General features: G+C 35.2%; 1 protein-coding gene across 7 annotated transcripts in view; it reads left to right on the plus strand.

Moving 5' to 3' along the window:
- LOC143248778 (uncharacterized) overlaps positions 1-21,445 on the plus strand; it is a 250,392-nt gene that overhangs the window by 118,660 nt on the left and 110,287 nt on the right. The window contains exon 2 of one of the 7 annotated variants that reach the window (XM_076497479.1): positions 15,609-15,717. The exons of the other annotated variants lie outside the window; for them this stretch is intronic. The gene's annotated coding sequence lies outside the window, so the exon portion shown is untranslated. The remainder of the gene's footprint in view (positions 1-15,608; positions 15,718-21,445) is intronic. 7 annotated transcript variants of the gene reach the window in all.

Genomic DNA, 21,445 nt, shown 5'->3' on the forward strand with positions numbered 1-21,445 from the left:
CATTATTTTCATTCAAGTAAGTTTTGAGGTCGTCACTGCACAATGTTTAAATTCATTAATGAAACATAATTGTCTTAATTTGTCAAAACTGTTGCCAACATGTATAAAATTACACCATCGGTCAAAATAAAACTTTTTTTTCATGGGCGAATTCGATATGAGTTTGATTATTTTGCTTGCGATAACGTCTAAACGTTTGGTGACTAGCTTCCAGTGCTAACTAGTACACTTAATAGCTGCTTTAACTTTATCATAATCTATAAAATCTTCTGAAGACAGATTGGCATAAGTTTCTTGTGCTTTAGCGTCTAAAACACTTTGTAATAATGATGGCCGTTTTTTGGTGGACCATGGTTTTGTCAACCTACTTAAAATGTTGGAAGTATCTATCAGCTTCATTTTCATTAAATGGTGGTATCTTAATATATCGAGTCAGTTCAAACTTGTAATTTTGTCTTTTTCGATCAGACTTCAGTCTGATTTCCATTTCTTTCAGTGTAATTTATTTCTCAGTTTCAATATGAACTTATTCGGCCTGGATACGTTTAACTTCTTTATCAACTTCAATACGGGTTTGTTCTTTCTCTTTTTCGGCTTCGATACAGGCTTGCTCGATATCGAGGCGTTTTATTTTTCTTTAAGCTTCTATACGGGTTTTTGTCAAGCTGGATTTGTTTAACTTTAGCTGGATTTCTAACTTACCTTTATCATTCAACTGTGATTGGCTAGTGGAGACACTAGAGCATTCTTTTCATGCTTTCCAAGACAACAAACACGAACAGCAATACAATTTATAATAACGGTTATTACAATAATGATTTATACATAAAAGTCTTACATACTTACAAACAATACTTAGTCTTTTATTTGGTCTGTAAATTAATATTTTATCGACGACTCACCACGAGCAAATTAATTTTATGTTGATATGTAGGTACATTTCACTTTACGGGAGGCCAATTAGCTTCTTCACACAGGAGTTTTTTCCCGACAAAAATATCTAATGCCCTCGTAGAAATAGTAACGTTCGAAATTAATCTATAAACGTTCCTGGAGAAACATATGAAGTTTTTCGATTGCTAAACGTTTCTCACGGTCACAACTTCTGACTTTTATAGCGTACTAATCATATCAAACCAACAATGTATGAGAACTGTCTCTTGGCTCGTCGATTTATAAACTTTAAACAAGGTTCTCGAAAGTTCTGTTACTAACAATATTTTAATTACGTGCTTAATAAATTGTTGATTTGTACAAATTTAGAAATTAGGCGGAAATTTCTCAACACATAACTAACACTAGAAGTTACATGCATTTTTAAATATACGCGTTTAACCAAAACAAACATTGATATTAAAATAAATACATAGTAGTAAATCCATTACAGCTAGTATTTCGTAAAATCAAATTCAGATCATCGACCGGCCTATTAATCATGAATGACCTACTCATACAGAAGGTTTGTTGTTTGAGGAAGTAAATTTATATTGGGATAAGTATACAAGAATATATGTGCAGAACTGTGTCGTATTTATTAACTGGCCAGGTGGTTAAGGCGTTCGACTCGTAATCGGAGGATCGCGGGTGCGAATCCCCATCGCACCCAAAAAGATGATCGTCCTGTCAGCCGTGGGAGTGTTATAATCTTAAGGTCAATACCACTATTCGTTGGTAAAAGAGTAGCCAAGAGTTGGCGGCAGGTGATAATGACTAGTTGTATTCCCTCTAGTATTGTTTGTTTGTTTGTTTGTTTGTTTTTGAATTTTGCGCAAAGCTATTCGAGGGCTATCTGCGCTAGCCGTCCCTAATTTAGCAGTGTAAGATTAGAGGGAAGGCAGCTAGTCATCACTACCCACCGCCAACTCTTGGGCTACTCTTTTAACAAGGAATAGTGGGATTGACCGTCACATTATAACGCCCCCACGGCTGAAAGGGCGAGCATGTTTGGTGCGACCGGGATTCGAACCAGCGACCCTCGGATTACAAGTCGAATGCCTTAACACGCTTGACCATGCCGGGTCCCCCTTTAGTATAACATTGCTAAATTAGGGACGGCTAGCGCAGATAGCCCTCGTGTAGTTTTGCGTGAAATTTGAAAAAAAAATATTAATCACTTCAAGGCATGTAAGGTGTCATGTTTTGTTTTGTTTTACCATAAAAATCAGATTTTATGGTAAAAAGTGATTTGGTGAACACTGAAATAATTTGAAATTTATGATATAATAATTATTTTTAAAAATAAAAATATAAGAAAGATGCTTAATCAGCTACCATTATTCAAAATTGAAATGAGAAGATATACAAGACCTACTCCAGTTATTGAAAATAAGGGAGCAATCAATAGAAAGTAACACTCGGGTCAGGTGGCGAAAACATTGTAAGAACAAAAGATAAGCAAATCAGAACAATTGATACCTTTAGAAGATATTTTTTTGCATATAAAATATATTTGAACACCATAAATAAATGCAGTTAAACACAGTATCGATTTATATACACTGTTGTGGGATAGTAAATTTGGAAATTGATTTAATTATTTACTGTGGCGGAAGAATCTAAAAAAAAATAACTTTTCCTACGAAACAAACAAACAATCAAACGGTATCTATAAATTACGTCGAATTTCAATGAAATTTAACGAACGTAGAGCGTAAGATGCAATACCAGTTTCATCGAATTTTGATTGTACAACATGGAATTATTTTGAACATTATGGCTTAAAAAGAACTGAGTGAAGTATTGTGAAACTAACAGGCCTTAAAACTTGAAGGAAACAGGTTAACTGCATCTAAAGACGGCTGGTATGGATATTAAAAATGTTATTAAAATAAAGTAGAGAACAATATTTCGACTTTCTAAGGTCATTTTCAGGCTAACAAAAAGTGAATTTCTCGTCCTCTCGGAGCAAACTGCGGATGTTATTTGACCACGAATCTGAAGCCTTGTTTTTATGTACTTGTAATTTTGAGCTGCAATGAGAAATAAAGAATAATGTGTTTGCGCGTGTGTGTGAGAATGTATGAGTGTGTGGCGAGGTTCATCTACGGTTAACATGTTTTTATAACGACAGGATTATTTTGTTTACGAAATCGGGTTTCGCTAGACGGTTGATATGTTATCACCTTGGCTTACAGAGATCGAAATTCGAGTTCAGTTTCCGAAAAACGAGCTCAAAAGATCTGTTTGTTTGTTTGTTCTGAATTTCGCGCAAAGCTGCACAAGGACTATCTGCGCTAGTCGTCCTTAATTTAACAGTGTAAGACTCGAGGGAAGGCAGCTAGTCATCATCGCCCACCGTCAACCCTTGGGCTACTCTTTTATCAACGTAATTAATAGTGGGACTTACCGTCACATTATAACGCCCCCAAGGGTGAAAGGACGAGCATGTTTGCTGTGACGGGGATTCGAACCTGCGACCCTCAGATTACGAGTCGGCTTTAACTAATCCTGGGAATTAGGGTTGAGTGCCGTTGAGTACCTTCCCTCTAACCTATCACTTCAAATTTACAGAAGGCTATGCTTGTGCAATTTTAAGCATAAATACTAAAGAAAGAAATTTTGTTTATAAGGTTCAACGGTTGACCTTAAGGTCTTATAATGCAGAAAATAAAGGTTCGATATCCACAGTAGGTTCGGGTCATATATATAGCATTGTATAGCTTACGATCACACAAGTTCAGAAGTAACGAAAGCTTTAATTTATAATTTGGCAACTTGAAGAACATCTAAACCATATTTCGTGAAAAGCACTTCAAAAGACTGTAGGTTTTTGGATAAGGGCAGTTTAAGATGTTTTGTTGGATAGTTTAGAATAAAGCCACATTGGGTTACCTGTTGAAAGCACCTCAAAGGACTGTAGGTTTTTGGATAAGGGCAGGTTAAGATGTTTTGTTGGATAGTTTAGAATAAAGCCACATTGAGTTACCTGTTGTAAGTCCGTAGACTTGCTACTCTCTCTCTGAGATTCGTTTCGAATGTTACTTATGAAATTTTAGCAAGAAACACTTACAAATAACATTACATTTATAATTTACACTGAACCAGCAGAGAAGGGAAGGTTATTATGATAAAGTAGAAATAAACGAAATTTATTTGTTTAGAACCTATGCGTAAAGTCACCCAAGGGATGTCTCTCGTTTAAAGCTGTGGTCAGTCTAAAACCTGATGGTAGAACGTTGGAGCGTGATAACCAAGATATCGATTTAGTCCCTAAGTGTGATGTCCATTACTGTACACTCTTGATGCTTTCTGGTAACTGGTGCCTGGCAAGTTTATATTATATGTTTTAGACTAAAATATATACGGATAGAGTTTCTATTTTATGGTCGTAAGTCCTACGAAGTCTATTTGTTTTACTTGCAGCTCATCAAGTCGAATCGGGTTTAACAAGAAAACAGTACCTCAAACTTTATTGAAAAATGATTATTAAATTCAAACTCTGTCGGTTCATATTATCGAACATAGGTTTTTGTGTACTAATGTATACCTTTGAATGTTTCAAAGTATAAAACACGCGATCTTGTCTTTTGTTAAAGGACCTTTAGGAGTTATTTAAGAATAAATTAATTTTAAAATTAAGAGTTGTTTTATTTCATAATTTTTTGCTTAATGCGAGATATGAATATCGTTGTACAACCTTCGAACCTTGAACAAAGTAGGTTTGTGTGAGTTACTATCGTATACGTAACGATTTGATATCAATAGACTTTCCTATCACAAAAGATAAAACAAATATCCTTAAGCCTTTTTATTTCTAATTGAAAACAAGTTTATTATCGTCTGATAATCATGTAAGGGAAAGTGTTAACACGTAGTTTATCTGCTATCACTAAAAGCCTTTCTGCTTACCAGCTCCCCAGTGGCGTGGACTCACACTGCTAAAATCCGGGTTTCGATAGATCTGGTAGGCTTAGCACAAATAGCACATTGTGTAACTTTGTGCTTAATCCAAAATAAACCAAACCGCTTGACAATAATGTGTATCTTTGCTGTCATGTTAGAAAAAAAGCTTTCGTGGCAATTCCTTAGAGCAGCCAAAGACTAAGAGGAAAGGATATTGAAAATCATTTTACTAGTTTGTCCATTAACCTGTTGACTGCCAAGTATTTCAACTGCTACGGCAACTCCGAACCAAATTCGAAATACAACTCTAATGTTTCTTCATTTTGTAACATTTTTCGTGACGCCATTATGGATCAAAAGTGAAACAATATGTAAGTAGGTAAAATGCATGAATGGTGTTGACATCTAGCGTTGAAGTTATGTATTATTGAGAACGAATTAACTCGTCCGTGGCACTGTGTTACCGATCGGCTTGGACGAGTTATCTCGTTGACGGCATTGAACAGGTTAAGTTTCACAGTTTCTGATTCTGAACGTTTGTTTGATGTAATTTGGATAAGCCAATCACATAAGGCAGTGTGCATTGGTTGAAAGTCTTTGATTTGTTTGTTGCTAGGAAATATCTGATTGTGTAATTTACGACACCTGGATTAGCGACAAAAAAAGAAACATACTCAAGAATAGTCCATATACAAGTACGCTGAACTTGTAAGGATAACTCATACACAGACCGTGTTTGACTGGACAGCATAAATCATATACGATAACTTTGTTTATTAACGACTAGAACCAGACTTGTTGATCTTGAATAGGTGAAAATAAGTATCGCGTTACTATAATGTGGGAATCATGATGCAATACAGCATAGTGTTAGCTTAAAATAAGTTACATTTGTAATAGATTTACTATTATATATCTATTTTAGTAACGATGTTTGTTTAAGTTAATTTCTTTTTCGAAATATAAATAACTTATATACTATTAAATCAATATTGCAAACTTACAACCTGTTCAGGTAGAAGATTCTTGAATGTAAGAATAAACAGCATGTGTGTGATGTAAACAGCCGTGTGTCGTCGGTATTGTTGTGCAGTCTGAAATTTGAAGAAACTCTCCTAACGCCTATAAATGTAACTGACGCGACGCTCGAAGGGACAGTATATATTATTTGTTTGCTCTGGTTGGAAAAAGTAACTGTGATAAACGCTTATTAATCGGTAACTTCAGATATTTGACCAGGAACGTTTATAATTTTCTTACAATACAAGCCACTTAATTTCAGTGGATTAATATTTTAAAGAAAACATAAGATAATTTCATCGATGGAAAACTCGACGAAGAACGCAGAACTAGCTAGTTTCCCATGAAGTAAATTGTACCTGTATCAACTTAGAATTAATTCGCTCAATCCTTTATAAGATATCCGGTTTTGGACCACATAGAAGACCCAGGATTTTTTGTAAGCTTGTGAAGAAGAACTGTTCATAAATCATTATTTGTAATAACTATTTGTAACAACAGTTATTATAAATTGCATTATTATTTGTATATATAAATATATATTTGTGTTAAGAAAGAAAACTGTGTGTATAAATTTTGTTGGCAAAAATCATAAGTTGAATATATATATATTTATATAGACATTTATTTAATTTCTAAATATAAATTAATTTAACTCAGTTTTAGGCTATTTGAAATTGTAGTGCGTAACACACTGTAATGCGGGAAAACTTGTTTTAATAAAGCATATTGTTATATTGATACAGCCACCTGCTGTGTGTCACTGGAAAAGATTTACACAATTCGTATTTCGTTTTGAAGCGAAGCAGCTTGTGAACATGTAATGTATACGTGCCACTTTCAGACCTCGACCTAACTTGCGTTATCACTCACATCTGTCTAGATTACTTCCAACAATTTACTGATAGCTCACTGTATTTTTTAAGTTTATATTTTAGCCATTGAGCATATTTTCTTGATTGAAGTTCGTTCTTTTATCTCGCTTGTATGGGACAACCTAAATATTACGACACTGAAGTCTTTGAGGCATGTTAAATTTTAATGTATAACTGTCATGGAGAGTTCAGTTTAAAGAAAGATCGATATATTTCAAACAGGTATTGATAATTTCGGAGTGCAAAAGATGGATGGACTAAAGGCGACTGGAGGCGAGAGTGTAAAACTTATAGCAGCCATTTTGAATAAGCCACAGAATATTAACAACTTCATTGAGTCTAACAAATTAGCTATCAGTGTATAGTTTGTTAATAATTTTGTGTTTACTTCCATTAGTATGGCTCAAATACTTGTCACTCAACAATGATTTTTGCATATTATTCTATGTTTGATAAAACGGTCCAAACGGAAGGTGCTTAAATATGGCTTTGCATCGTTGTTTCAAAAGTAGAGACGTAAATTTGACGTTACAAAATGAATGGACTAGTTGCTTAATTTGTTTCAGATAAAGGACAAACTGCGCATGACCATTGCTAATTCTCAATAGTAGATTTGAATGACTGCTTACTTTCGTCATCATATGGGCTATTCTTGTCTGACCTAATAGTAGAATTTGACTATTATTCTTATGACGCACCAGCGGCTCTGAAATGGGAAAGTGATTTTTGGTTGTAACAAAACCAAAATATAAAACTTTAGATTTACAGTCAGGGCTCGCATATTAAGGCCACACCGGTACAGGATACGTCAAGACTTTGTATCCCCATTTTAACTGAAGCAATAAATGTCTGACCTAATAGTAGAATTTGACTATTATTCTTATGACGCACCAGCGGCTCTGAAATGGGAAAGTGATTTTTGGTTGTAACAAAACCAAAATATAAAACTTTAGATTTACAGTCAGGGCTCGCATATTAAGGCCACACCGGTACAGGATACGTCAAGACTTTGTATCCCCATTTTAACTGAAGCAATAAATGACTATAACTTCTATTTTTGAATAACTTTCAATCATTATGAAAATTTACATTTTATTAGCTGACTGTTCAACTGGCAAGGGCTGTGGGAATTATAAGAGATGGAATTTCGTACAATGTAACCGTTATAAATAATGATCGTAATTTATTTGTACAGTATTAACACATTTTTCGGTAAAACAATGACACTACATACATTCAGAGGTACGTATCTCAAACATGACAGATCGAGTTGAAATATACAGGATATAACCATCGTGGTATGCGAAACAGAATAACACAAAAAGCGAATTTGCCGCCAGATGGCTCAGCGGTGCCCCAGTGCTTCATCAACATTGATTTCTAAGTTGTATTACAGCTTCGCTAACACTGCTTTTAATTAAAAACTTCTGTTTCTTACTTGGCTGCCTGTAAAAAATGCCAACATTTTCACTGGATGGGATTTAACAAAGAGTCGAGAGTGTGTTGCTTTTAACAACAGTCACGTATAGTAAAGTTCAACTCCATTTATACCCTCGTGACTGAGAGAATCTCTCTGAACTGCATGGGCGCACGAGTTAAACTGCACTGCGCAGTATTGATTTTATGAATTAGAGAAGACATTTCTTGGGGAAATAATGGAAATCTTATAACATGTAAAAAGTTCTGTATGTACTTATTTTAGAATTATTTATTTTATTACAGTTATATTGACCAACATTAACATAGCTTGGAAGTTTTGTTTTGAATTTCGCGCAAAGCTACGCGAGGGCTATCTGTTCTAGCCGTCCCTAATTTAGCAGTGTAAGACTAGAGGGAAGGCAGCTAGTCATCACCACCCAGTTATAGCTATTGAGATACTCTTTTAGCAACGAATAGCGGGTTTTACACTCGCATTATAACGACGTCACGATTGAAAGGACGAACATGTTTGGCACGATGGGGATTCGAACCTGCGATCTTCAGGTTGCTAGTCGAGATCCCTAACCACTTGGCCATGAAATATCAAATTTTCATTTAGCTATGTTTGATCGTTGTACCACAAAGCTACACAGTGGGCTATCTGTACTGTATACAACACGGGCATCGAAACCCGGTTTTTATCGTTATAAGTCTTAAGACTTGCCATCAAACCACTGGAGGACATCTTTATTTAGTGCCAGATCGGTTGTAATATTGAAATCGAATATTAAAAATACATCAGTGACTGTTATAGAAACAAACATAAACTGTCTTAATAGAGAATCCGGTATTTGTTAAAACAGTTAATCATAAACATTAAAATAATTAATTAGTATCTAGAAAATGTTACTCCATTGTTAAAAAAATACAAATGTAAGTTTTAAAAATTAAATAACTAAAACTTTTTGTAAGTTGGCTGACGTGGATTCGAGTCTGTTCGATTTTATTTATGACTTTAGTGCAATGCTTTGGTTTTGACGTTTGACGAATCAAAAAAGTTCTAAAACATTCATCCAAGGGTGTAGATGAATTCGGAAACATAAGCCTAAAAAAGATGGTTTCTTAAGTCTAACACAAAGAATGTATCGACTGCAAGTAATGTGGAAACTTTATATCGATATTTGGACTGTGGGACGTTCCAACAGCTCAGTGCTTTCCTTTAATATTGTATACGGCTGGAAGATCATATCTCACATTACTCACGCCAATTACCTGTGAGGATGTTCGTTTATACCGTATCTATCCAGAATATCACTTATTCGATTGTGCGAGACCGGGTCGATTTCCTTCTAATTTCCCACGTGAAAAGAAGGGCGAATTGTTCTACTGCTAATTTTCACGTTTGTTACCGTATTTTGCGTGAACACAGAAGAGAGAGGACAGAGACTTGGGGCGTTGTGAAAGTTTCTAAATCGAAAGTTTAAAATTCAAACTATAAAGTTTAGCGTGCTTACGTTCTTATCTTATTAGTTAATTAGAAATATATCTATCATATATGAAACTTCAAAATTGCAACCAAAATATAATATAAACTAAAATAAAAACTTTGTGTGGTTGGCAATAAGGACTAGAATTTATAATAGCTGGACATTTACAAACGAGCAGATGTCAGTTAAATAAGGATGATTATATGTATATGCTAAACCACTGTAATTTAAGATCTACGGGAAACACTTTTCACTGAAAACACAATGAGAAACGTAGCATTTGTTCAGGGAGCTTTGTTTGTTTACGGTACATTGTGTTTTAAAAATCATTTCTAAATATATTCACTATGCTTTTTGCTATTTTAAGTCAAACCAACCGGCTTGTCTGAGCTGCACGAGGCTCAGTGATTTCCGCATTATATACGCTAACTTGTATATTACTGAAACTGCTGATTTTATCTTGTAAAAAGAGATATAAAAAACTAAACAAAAGTATTGTTTGTTTGCGTAAGATCCTCTCGTCCTTCATATAAACTTTTACGAATAAAACTTATTGTTTATTTCATTGAGTTGAGTCCGCCGCGAGGAATCGATACCCGGGTTTTAGCAGTGTAAGTACATAAACTTACCTCTGACCCACGGGGAAACAATACATTAAAAGTATCACAGCACAAGGGTGTACGTGTTTCGTGCGTCAGTAATACGTCATTATTTCCATTAACAGTATTGGTTAGAACGTTTAATATATATTTAGTTTTGATATTTTTTTTTATTGTATTATATTTTGTCACACAGATTCTTTTCATTGTTATACATGAATTTCGGACTGACTTAAATCTCATAACCTGGCCGAATATCGTGGGATATTATTGGGTCTACGACAGAAAATATTGTAAACACCAAGATATACAACTGTCAAAAACAATGATTTCTAGTCGTTAAATAAGAAGGTAAAACAGGTATAATTAATTAGCAATATTCATTAGTCAGTTGATGATGTTTTATCTTTATCTGAGTCTGCTCTGATGTGAAATTAGTATTAATTATATTTCTCAATGTGTCTTGAGTGAAATTGTGTTTCCCTAAAACAACCATTTTAAATCTAAAGGTTCTTCATTTTTACCCTTATATCATTAAATATAGAGGTACACAAATGGAATAGCTTTCTTTGTAAGCACAGTCTACTTTTAATTACGTATTATTGTTTATTTTGAGTGATATTTATTGGTTTCAATTTTCATAGCATTTAATGAATAGGAAATATAATACTTTGTCTCAGAATAATCACATCAAATCATTTACTGTGGTTTTATAGTCGGCGCTGCTTTTAACTGGTGGAGATCATAAGAAAGTAGGTAATTGTCAAGACTACATAAGTTAGCTTTTGTATTAGTAACATAGGATAACGTTTTAGTTATAGATATTTATAGTAAATTACATTAATTGAAATTTGTTTTATTTTCAAATTCTTCTGACCATGTTACTCAAATATAAATTACTTCCTCGAAATTAGGCTTAAAATAAATTGTTTGGAATTAAGCACAAAGCTACACAATGGACTATGTGTGCTCTGCCTGCCACGGATACCGAAACCCGGTATCTAGCAATGTGACTGTGAGATGTACCGATTTGCCGCAACTGGGGGACGTTTTAAATGGAATCAAGCTTTCTCCGATGTGCCACAACTGGGGGACGTTTTAAATGGAAACAAGCTTTCTCCGATGTGCCACAACTGGGGGACGTTTTAAATGGAATCAAGCTTTCTGTTAATCAAAAGCTACCAACTCTCCTCTCTCGTTCTATACAGTCTTGGTCAAAATGTTTACATATTTTGTAGGGACTGAGATCATTTTATTAAGGTAGAATACAAATACACTTAGAACATTTTATTAAGGTAGAATACAAATACACTTAGAACATTTTATTAAGGTAGAATACAAATACACTTAGATCATTTTATTAAGGTAGAATACAAATACACTTAGATCATTTTACAAGGCAGAATACAAATACACTTAGATCATTTTATTAAGGTAGAATACAAATACACTTAGATCATTTTATTAAGGTAGAATACAAATACACTTAGAACATTTTATTAAAGTAGAATACAAATACACTTAGATCATTTTATTAAGGTAGAATACAAATACATTTAGATCATTTTATTAAGGTAGAATACAAATACACTTAGATCATTTTATTAAGGTAGAATACAAATACATTTTGATCACTTTATTAAGGTAGAACTGAGAAATGCGTTATATTAAACATCTACATATGTAACTTATGTAATGAGAAAGGTTCTGTAGACATCATGGACGATTTATTACAATAACAAAGAGTTTTATAACATACTTATAGAAAAATGTGTAATTCAGTCTTTCACCTTTCACAACAAAACCTAACAAAAATATAAGAATATATAACATCAAATTGTCGTAAACAGAGTCAATAACCTTATATCAATTCATACTAAACATTAACTACTTGATTGGTTCTCCTTGTCCTCTAATAACATCATCACTAGCATCTCGGGTTACCTTGCTGAGATTATATTAGAGCCCAATTGTTTGTTTATTTTGTGAATTTCATCGCAAAACTAACTACACGAGAGCCATCTGCGTTAGTCGTCCCTAATTTACCAGTTTAAGACGAGACTTCCATCACCACCCATCGCCAACTCTTGGGCTACTCTTTTACCAACGAATAGTGAGATTTACTGTAGCATTATAACGTCCACATGGCAGACAGGGCGAGCGTGTTTCGTTTGACGAGGATTCGAATCTAGGATCCTCAGATTACGAGTCGAGTGCCCTAACCATCTGGCCATTCCTGGCCTAGTAACATTAATACAGAACAGCATGCAGAAAGTTTGGTCAAGACTGTGTATATGTTTATACATTCATGGTTTGAGAGTGGTATAGTAATTATCAAGTACTAATTTTGGATCCAAACGGTCGTGGTTCGCGTCCTACTGCTACAAAAAACAAACTTATTTCACATTCTGGAACCATGGATGTGTCATAAGAGTAACTGTCAAATCCCATTATTTGGGTCAATTTGTATACGCTTAGTATTTTGTGTGACTATAAATGGGCCGATTTATCTGACCTTCTGCTTCTGCTCAGTAGCACAGAAGTAAATCTGAAGACTTAATAACACTAAAAAACTTTGCTACTTGGCCTCTTCTATCAGTTCATGTGAATGTATTATTTGCTGATGTGTGTGATAATAATTAATATCTAATTACTCACGTTTCTGTTTGTCTTATTTCATGACTTTTATGTACTTGTCGAGGTATGTAGCATCCACATATTGTTACATCCATTATGATGTTTGGTGTTAATGTATAACACGTATGTTTTTAACATGGTTGTTAAAATCATAGATAACTAAAGTAAACGTGACCACAGCGTTTTCTCTGCTTAGATGTGTATTATGCAAGATATTAAATTAGCTCTCTTATAAATTAATTATCATACTGTATCACTTTTATATTTTAATGGTCTCTATTATGGAACACATGATAATAGGTGACACATATATCACATTTACGTCTTGTAGCAAAACTCATTCTCTGTCTAAAAAGCAACATCAGCACGACTGTTTTATTAAAATAGATATGGATAAAATCCACATTGGTTGTTTTAGTACCGGACATATTGGTACTTTAAACATTTTCCCAATATTTATGGTCTCAGACATTTTTAAGTGTACTCTGCATCAATGTTAAACTGATGTTGCCAGTTTCCGTGTATCTGTAGTCACACTAATTACAAATATATCCATTCCAAATTGTACAAATCGATATGAAATGGGAACCTGTTTGCAACATGCTGGTGAAATTAATACAGTGCACATTAATAACTGAAACACCACGTAGGCGTCATTTTGCCCTCTGGAGGAATAATTCGAATTTTAATTCACTGACGACACTCTTTATTTTGGAGCCATTAGGTTAAAGTCTGACAAGCAGCCAGACGAGGGACTTTACGGGTTAACTGTGAAATATAGGCTGCTGAGTAATAGCAAATCACACGACAATAAATTATATTTCTGGTAAGGCGAAACCACGAAACGTTTCTGATGATTGTGGAATCGACGAATGTAATAATTTTTATTAATTATTAATAAGTTAAAATTAACAAGTTTAATACTTCTGTTTTCCCGCTTTCCAATCAATCCACGTTTTTTTTAAACAAATATTCAATAAATTTCAGCAACATATATCAATGATGAAATTTACATTTAACTTGTAAAAGAGAAACAAACATGTTTGACTTCCGTACATGACAGGTTCAATATCAAAAGAGAAAGTTGTTTGTTTTTAACTTTCATTCTATATCTTTGTCACACGTTTGGCTCGAATGATTATTTGTAAGGAGTTGGATGTCTTGGTTGAATACAAAAATCAATATGAATTTGCTTGCTCTTAAAAATATCGCATTAATTATCGTATTTAGAAGTTTGGTTTCTTTTAAATTTCGCGCAAAGCTACACGAGGGCTATCTGCGATAGTCGTCCCTAACTTAGCAGTGTAAGACTAGAAGGAAGGCAATTACTCATCACCACCCACCGCCAACTCTTGAGTTACTCTTTTAACAAACGAATAGTGGGATTGACCGTCACACATTAACGCTCCCACGGCTAAAAGGGCGAGCATGTTTGGTGCGACCGGGATTCGAACCCGCGACCCTCAGATTACGAGTCTAGTGCCTCAGCCACCTGGCCATGCTGTGCCATATTTAGAAGTATGTTTGTTTGTTTGTTTGTTTTGGAATTTCGCACAAAGCAACTCGAGGGCTATCTGTGCTAGCCGTCCCTAATTTAGAAGTGTAAGACTAGAGGGAAGGCAGCTAGTCATCACCACCCACCGCCAACTCTTGGGCTACTCTTTTACCAACGAAAAGTGGGATTGACCGTCACATTATAACGTCCCCACGGCTGGGAGGGCGAGCATGTTTAGCGCGACGCGGGCGCGAACCCGCGACCCTCGGATTACGAGTCGCGTGCCTTACGCGCTTGGCCATGCCGGGCCCATTTAGAAGTAAAAATAATATCACCAGGCTAGTCTAAATTAACATGTATTTTTCTCAACTTTAACTTAGGCAGCCTATTTTAAATGTAATGAAAAATGTGGGCTATGTCACAACGTAGTGTGTACATTTACTATGAGGGTGTATCATCACACAAGATTTTAACAACCAATTTTTTTCATATTGTATATCAGTTTTGTTTCAAGTATAAGGATACAAATGTATTTTTCTTCTTTTTTCCGTGGACCTAACTTTCTAATATATCTTAGAAACGTTTAGCTTAAGGTATTTACGTAATCTATTTGTATATGAGAGACGTACGCACTCACAGTCTTTTAACTGGGGTCTTTTTAGGTTTAGAAAGATAAAAAAACACTATTAGGACAAGGCTTTTTATGTACAGCTGGCTTATCTTGTAAAGCTCCTTTCTTTAATGGGTTTTATGTGATATTAGACGCCATGTTTGAAGAGAGCGCCCTCTCTTCAAATTACGAGCGTAATGTAATATTTTGAACAAACTTAATAATATTTACATAAAATTCTTATTACCAATTTCCCAAAACGTAAATCTTTATGAATTTAACAGTAAAATGGCCAGGCATGGCCAAGCGTGTTAAGGCGTTCGACTCGAAATCCGAGGGTCGCGGGTTCGAATCCCGGTCGCACCATACATGCTCGCCCTCCCAGCCGTGGGGGCGTTATAATGTTAAGGTCAATCTCACTATTCGTTGGTAAAAGAGTAGCCCAAGAGTTGGCGGTGGGGTGTAATGACTAGCTGTCTTCCCTCTATTCTTGCACTGCTAAATGAGGGACGGCTAGCGCAGATAGTCCTCAAGTAGCTTTGCGCGAAATTAAAAAACGAACAAACAAAAAATTAATGGTAAAATATGAGGCTTTTTTTATTATCTGGTTTTGGTTTTGTTAAGCGCAAAGCTCTGTCCTCCGAGTGTGTTGAAACCCGATATTTAGCATCATAAGCTTGCAGGTTTACCTGAGCCACTGGTGGGGTTCATCATCAATGGTCCAGTTTTTTTAGTAAGTACTTGAATACTAAATTTGTTTTATGTCCTCTATTTTCTTTATGCATTTGAATTGTAAGCTTCTTTTATGTCCGTGGTTTGTCTTTTTTTATCGTCTGTGGAATTACAACTCTAGAAACCGGGTTTTAATGTCCGTACAGATAGCCAATTGTGTAACTTTGTGCTTAAATACAAACAAAAAACAACAAATATTTGTTAACGCTCTTTAATATTTATTTATTTAAATATTCATCTCTGGGTAGTTTAGCCAGATTTGGCTTAGGAAGCAGTAGATATATATATATATGTGTCTGTGTTTGTTAATCTCTTCAGATATCAACGAAGAATAAGGCCTTAGATTTTCATAGAGATGTATAAAAGTAGGGAAAGGATTATTTGTGTGTGTGTTGAATTTCGCGCAAAGATACTTGAGGGCTATTTGCTTCAGTCATCTCCAATTTAGAAGAGATAGAACAAGACGGAAGGCAGCCATTCACCATCAACGATTAGGTTACTCTTACCATCGAAGGGGTCCCACGCTGGTCCCATCTCCAATTTAGAAGAGATAGAACAAGACGGAAGGCAGCCATTCACCATCAACGATTAGGCTACTCTTACCATCGAAGGGGTCCCACGCTGGTACCATCTCCAATTTAGAAGAGATAGAACAAGACGGAAGGTAGCCATTCACCATCAACGATTAGGCTACTCTTACCATCGAAGGGGTCCCACGCTGGTCCCATCTCCAATTTAGAAGAGATAGAACAAGACGGCAGGCAGCCATTCACCATCAACGATTAGGCTACTCTTACCATCGAAGGGGTCCCACGCTGGTCCCATCTCCAATTTAGAAGAGATAGAACAAGACGGAAGGCAGCCATTCACCATCAACGATTAGGCTACTCTTACCATCAAAGGGGTCCAACGCTGGTCCCATCTCCAATTTAGAAGAGATAGAACAAGACGGAAGGCAGCCATTCACCATCAACGATTAGGCTACTCTTACCATCGAAGGGGTCCCACGCTGGTACAGCGCGAAATCTACAGATTTACAACATTAAAATCAGGGGTTCGAATATCCTCGGCGGATTCAGCAGGTAGTCCGATGTGGCTTTGCTATAAGAAAAACACACACAAACACACTTACCATCGAAGGGTAAGATTGAACATAACATTATAACGCTCTCATGGTTAATAATGTCAGTATATTCAGTGAAAAGATTCGAATTCGCGACCCGTAAATAGCGAGTCATAATCAGTAGGCCATGCAACGAATTTTGATCTACTGGGAATAATGGTTTTCGTTGTTATATCGAGTTGATATATGCAATAGTGCTCTTTAGCAGCGAGTAGAAACACTTAATACTATTCATTGATATTAATACCCCAAATAAGTTCTTAAAAATGGCTAAATCATGATATTTCAACATCTCATTACGTACTTCTACAACGCAACTCCTATTGATATTATTTTAATAGTTGAGGTATTTCCCTCTAGTGCCCGATATGGCCAGGGGTTTAAGGCACTCGACTTGTAATCTGAGGATTGCGGGTTTGAATCCACATCACATCAAACATGGTCGTCCTTTCAGCCTTGGGGGTGTTATAATGTTACGATCAATCACAATATTCATTAGTAAAAGAGTAGCCCAAGAGTTGGTGACAGTGGGTGGTGATGACTATCTGCCTTCCCTCTAGTCTTACACTGCTAAATTAGAGACGGCTAGCACCGATAGTCCTCCTGTAGCTTTGCACAAAATTAAAAAAACAAGCAAATAAAATTAAAATTTTCGATTCCCATTTACACCAAACATTCTCGTACTTTTAACAGTGGTGACGTTATAATGTGATGGTCAGTCCCACTATTCGTTCGTAAAAGAGTAGCTCAACAGTAGGCGTTGGGTGGTAATGACTAGCTGCCTTCCCTCTAGTCTTACACTGCTAAATTAGGTACGGCTAGCGCAGATAGCTCTCGTGTAGCTTTGCGCAAAATTCAAAACAAACAAACAAGTAAACAATTTCCATCTAGTGGGATTATAAGAAATGAAATTTGCATAAATATTAAAGACACACAAATCTCACTGTGGCATAGTAACCCGTAATTTTTGCGATTCATTTATCATAACAAAAAATTGCTAGATGGCGAGAATACAGCTAAAGGAATATTTAAATACAAATTGTTTTATTTATTCCTGTTTCAAACCCAGAGCTGATTATTGATAATGCTTGTTTTATTTTGAATGTAGGATTAGTTGGATTGTATGAATAATACATATATCTCCCACAGTAATTTTAAAGTAATTATTTCATTTGTGTTTGTTTGTTTGTTTTTGTGAATTTCGCGCAAAGCTACTCGACGGCTATCTGCGCTAGCCGTCCCTAATCTAGCAGTGTGAGACTAGAGGGAAGGCAGCTAGTCATCACCACCCACCGCCAACTCGTGGACTACTCTTTTACCAACGAATAGTGGTATTGACCGCAATTGTAACGCCCCACGGCTGAAAGGGCGAGCATGCTTAGTGCGATGGGGATTCGAACCCGCGACTCTTGGATTACGAGTCGAACGCCTTAACCCACTTGGCTATGCCGGGCCCATTTCATTTGTGATTTTTCTTTCTGCCAGCTGCATATCGTCAGCAGACACCAAGATAAAATCAATTCCATTTTACTTTCACCAGTAACGTTTTCATTTTCTGTGCTGGGTGGATGCTGCAGAGAAAAATTATATTTTTGTGGAACTTACATACATATATATATATTTATACACAAAAACTATCCAGTTTAATGCGTGTGAACATTGCTATATATAGTATATACATGTCGCATGAAGTTTAATACAAAAATTACCTCGAATGAGCAATTGTTTTATGTTGTCTGGTAGTAATAATTTTGATGATTTATACAAGACTTGACCACGTTCTACGTGAGGCTTCGATCACAAAACAAAAATGTCTACTAAAAAAAAGAACAACAAAAACGAGAAACAAAAACGAAAACTGTCAAGAAATTTCGATTTATTTTTACATCACAACGAAGCATGATATAGATATGTAGAGTTTTAGTTTTCCTTTTAAAATCACATCACAACGAAGCATGATATAGATATGTAGAGTTTTAGTTTTCCTTTTAAAACTACATCACAACGAAGCATGATATAGATATGTAGAGTTTTGATTTTCCTTTTAAAATCACATCACAACGAAGCATGATACAGATATGTAGAGTTTTGATTTTCCTTTTAAAATTACATCACAACGAAGCATGATATAGATATGTAGAGTTTTGATTTTCCTTTTAAAATCACATCACAACGAAGCATGATATGGATATGTAGAGTTTTGATTTTCCTTTTAAAATCACATCACAACGAAGCATGATACAGATATGTAGAGTTTTGATTTTCCTTTTAAAATCACATCACAACGAAGCATGATACAGATATGTAGAGTTTTGATTTTCCTTTTAAAATCACATCACAACGAAGCATGATATAGATATGTAGAGTTTTGATTTTCCTTTTAAAATCACATCACAACGAAGCATGATATAGATATGTAGAGTTTTGATTTTCCTTTTGAAACTACAACACGACAAAGCACGATACAGATATTTGCAGCAGTGTTTTTTTTTCGTGGAATGAAAAGCGTTACTGCAATAATAAGAAATACTATTTAAAAATTATGAAGTACTATTTTGTGGTTATTGGTTGAGGTACTCTCTATACTGGTCTAAGCGAAGAACAAAGGTTTATAGAATGCATCGTTAGCTCTAACTTACTTCAAAGCGTATTAAATCTTTGATGTAAAAGATTTCTTTTTGCAAGCCAAACGAATTTTATGTTTGTGGCGCACCCTTCAGCCAAATAAATTGAACTTCACTATTGCCGGCTTCTTTCATCTTTCTTAAGTAATCAATAACTTATCTAGAAGACAGCTTTACTTGTTCCTTTTGCCAAAACTGTACATCACATTTCTTAGAAATGTTGTATTTGCCTATTGAAAAACTGTCTCGGTACAAAGTTAAAGCAGTTCGTTAGTATTTTAACATTTACGATTTTTAACATTTTCTGGTGAAATCATTATTAGTTTAATATTTTCATACACACTCAGCGAAATCTTAAAAAAAGGTTTTGCAGTTTTGTTTAGTGTTTTTTTTTTTACTTACAAAGTAAAATTAGTTGACAGAGACGCATTCTCGTTGTATTAGCCTCTCTGTTTTTTTCATTTTGATTAGTGCAAGAAAACCGTTTTGGAAATCGCTGAAATTTTGCACATGGTGTTTATTTGTTTAGAATACAAGACGTCAGTTTTGTTAAGCACAAGGTCACGTCATCAGCTAAGACTTGTTAATACTGATTTCTCCCTGAGATGTCAGTATGGTTAGAGTGTATTATATGTACTATACACAATCTATTAATCTAATGTCTTAGTTTATATGCTAATTTCGAAAAACTTTAACTTTTGATATTATCTTTCTTGTACCAGAATCAATGAGAGTGATTTGAAAGGAACTGATAGCACATTCAATATTTCTCTTAGTCATACGCCAAATGTAGTGTTGAGAAATGATGCCATATATTTATCTCAGTCGAGTTTTCAAAGATGAAAATTTCCTGTTGTGTTTTGTGATATTTGATGGTTTTTGTGACTCACTGATATTTTTTTTATGTATCGCACTTTAAATATAATCTATCAATTTCTGTGATTATTTGTTTCTTTGTCTTGCTATATAATTTGTTATCATTTCTTCAACTTTGTTCTATATGTTATTGATAACTACGTCGATGACATAGTTTCTGTCCATCGAGGGTCAGGTGGTTAGGGCTTTCGACTTCTAATGTGAGAGTCACAGGTTCGAATCCCCGTCCCACTAAACGTGCACGCCCTTTCAGCCGTGGGAGCGATATAAATTGACCGTCAATTTCACTATTCGTTGTTTCCTGCTGGTACAGCGGTAACTTTACAGATTTACAACCCTAAAATCAGGGGTTCGATTACCCTCGGTGGACTCAGCAGATGGGCTCGATGTGGCTTTGCTATACGAAAACACATACACACTATTCGTTATTAAAAGAGTAGCCTAAAAGTTGGAGATGATTAGCCTTCCCTTTAGTCTTACACTGGTAAATTAGGAACGGCTAGCGCAGATAGCCATTGCATAATTTTGCACCAAATTCAAACCGAAATTCAAACCAAAGTGTCTATCGAAAGTAAAACAAAAGAAAAAAGGGGAGGGCGTACTATGGACAGGCAGAGTAAGTGGACAGATTTTTATACCTCTCACTTAAGAGATAGTAAGAAAACAACCAGAGTAGTTCAGTAAATTATCATTTCCTTCTAGGTTACAGCTAACAGCAAAGATTATCATTCATTTTAATTGCATTTTATTGTGAAATGTAAATATTTCTGAGCTATTGTTCTTCATGCATTGTAACTCTTAATATCAGACACTATTATATATCTTAATTGAGCGAGTGAGAGACAAGGAAAATTATCATTCATATCTCGTAAAATAGAAGCAATAGTTACAGTTAGGCTGTGATGATCAGATCGGTCGATAATCACTTAAGCCTAATTAGTCACTAATGTGTAATTTTTATTACTAAATGTTAATTACTCGTTTGGTTTGTTTTAAATTGTCTCCTGCTGGTACAGCGGTAAGTTTACGGAATTTACAACGCTAAAATCAGGGGCTCGATTCGGTGGCTTTGCTGTAAGAAAAACAAACACACTTGTTTTGAATTA

The sequence above is a fragment of the Tachypleus tridentatus genome, chromosome 4 (genome assembly GCF_004210375.1).
Source record: "Tachypleus tridentatus isolate NWPU-2018 chromosome 4, ASM421037v1, whole genome shotgun sequence".
NCBI lineage: Eukaryota > Metazoa > Arthropoda > Merostomata > Xiphosura > Limulidae > Tachypleus > Tachypleus tridentatus.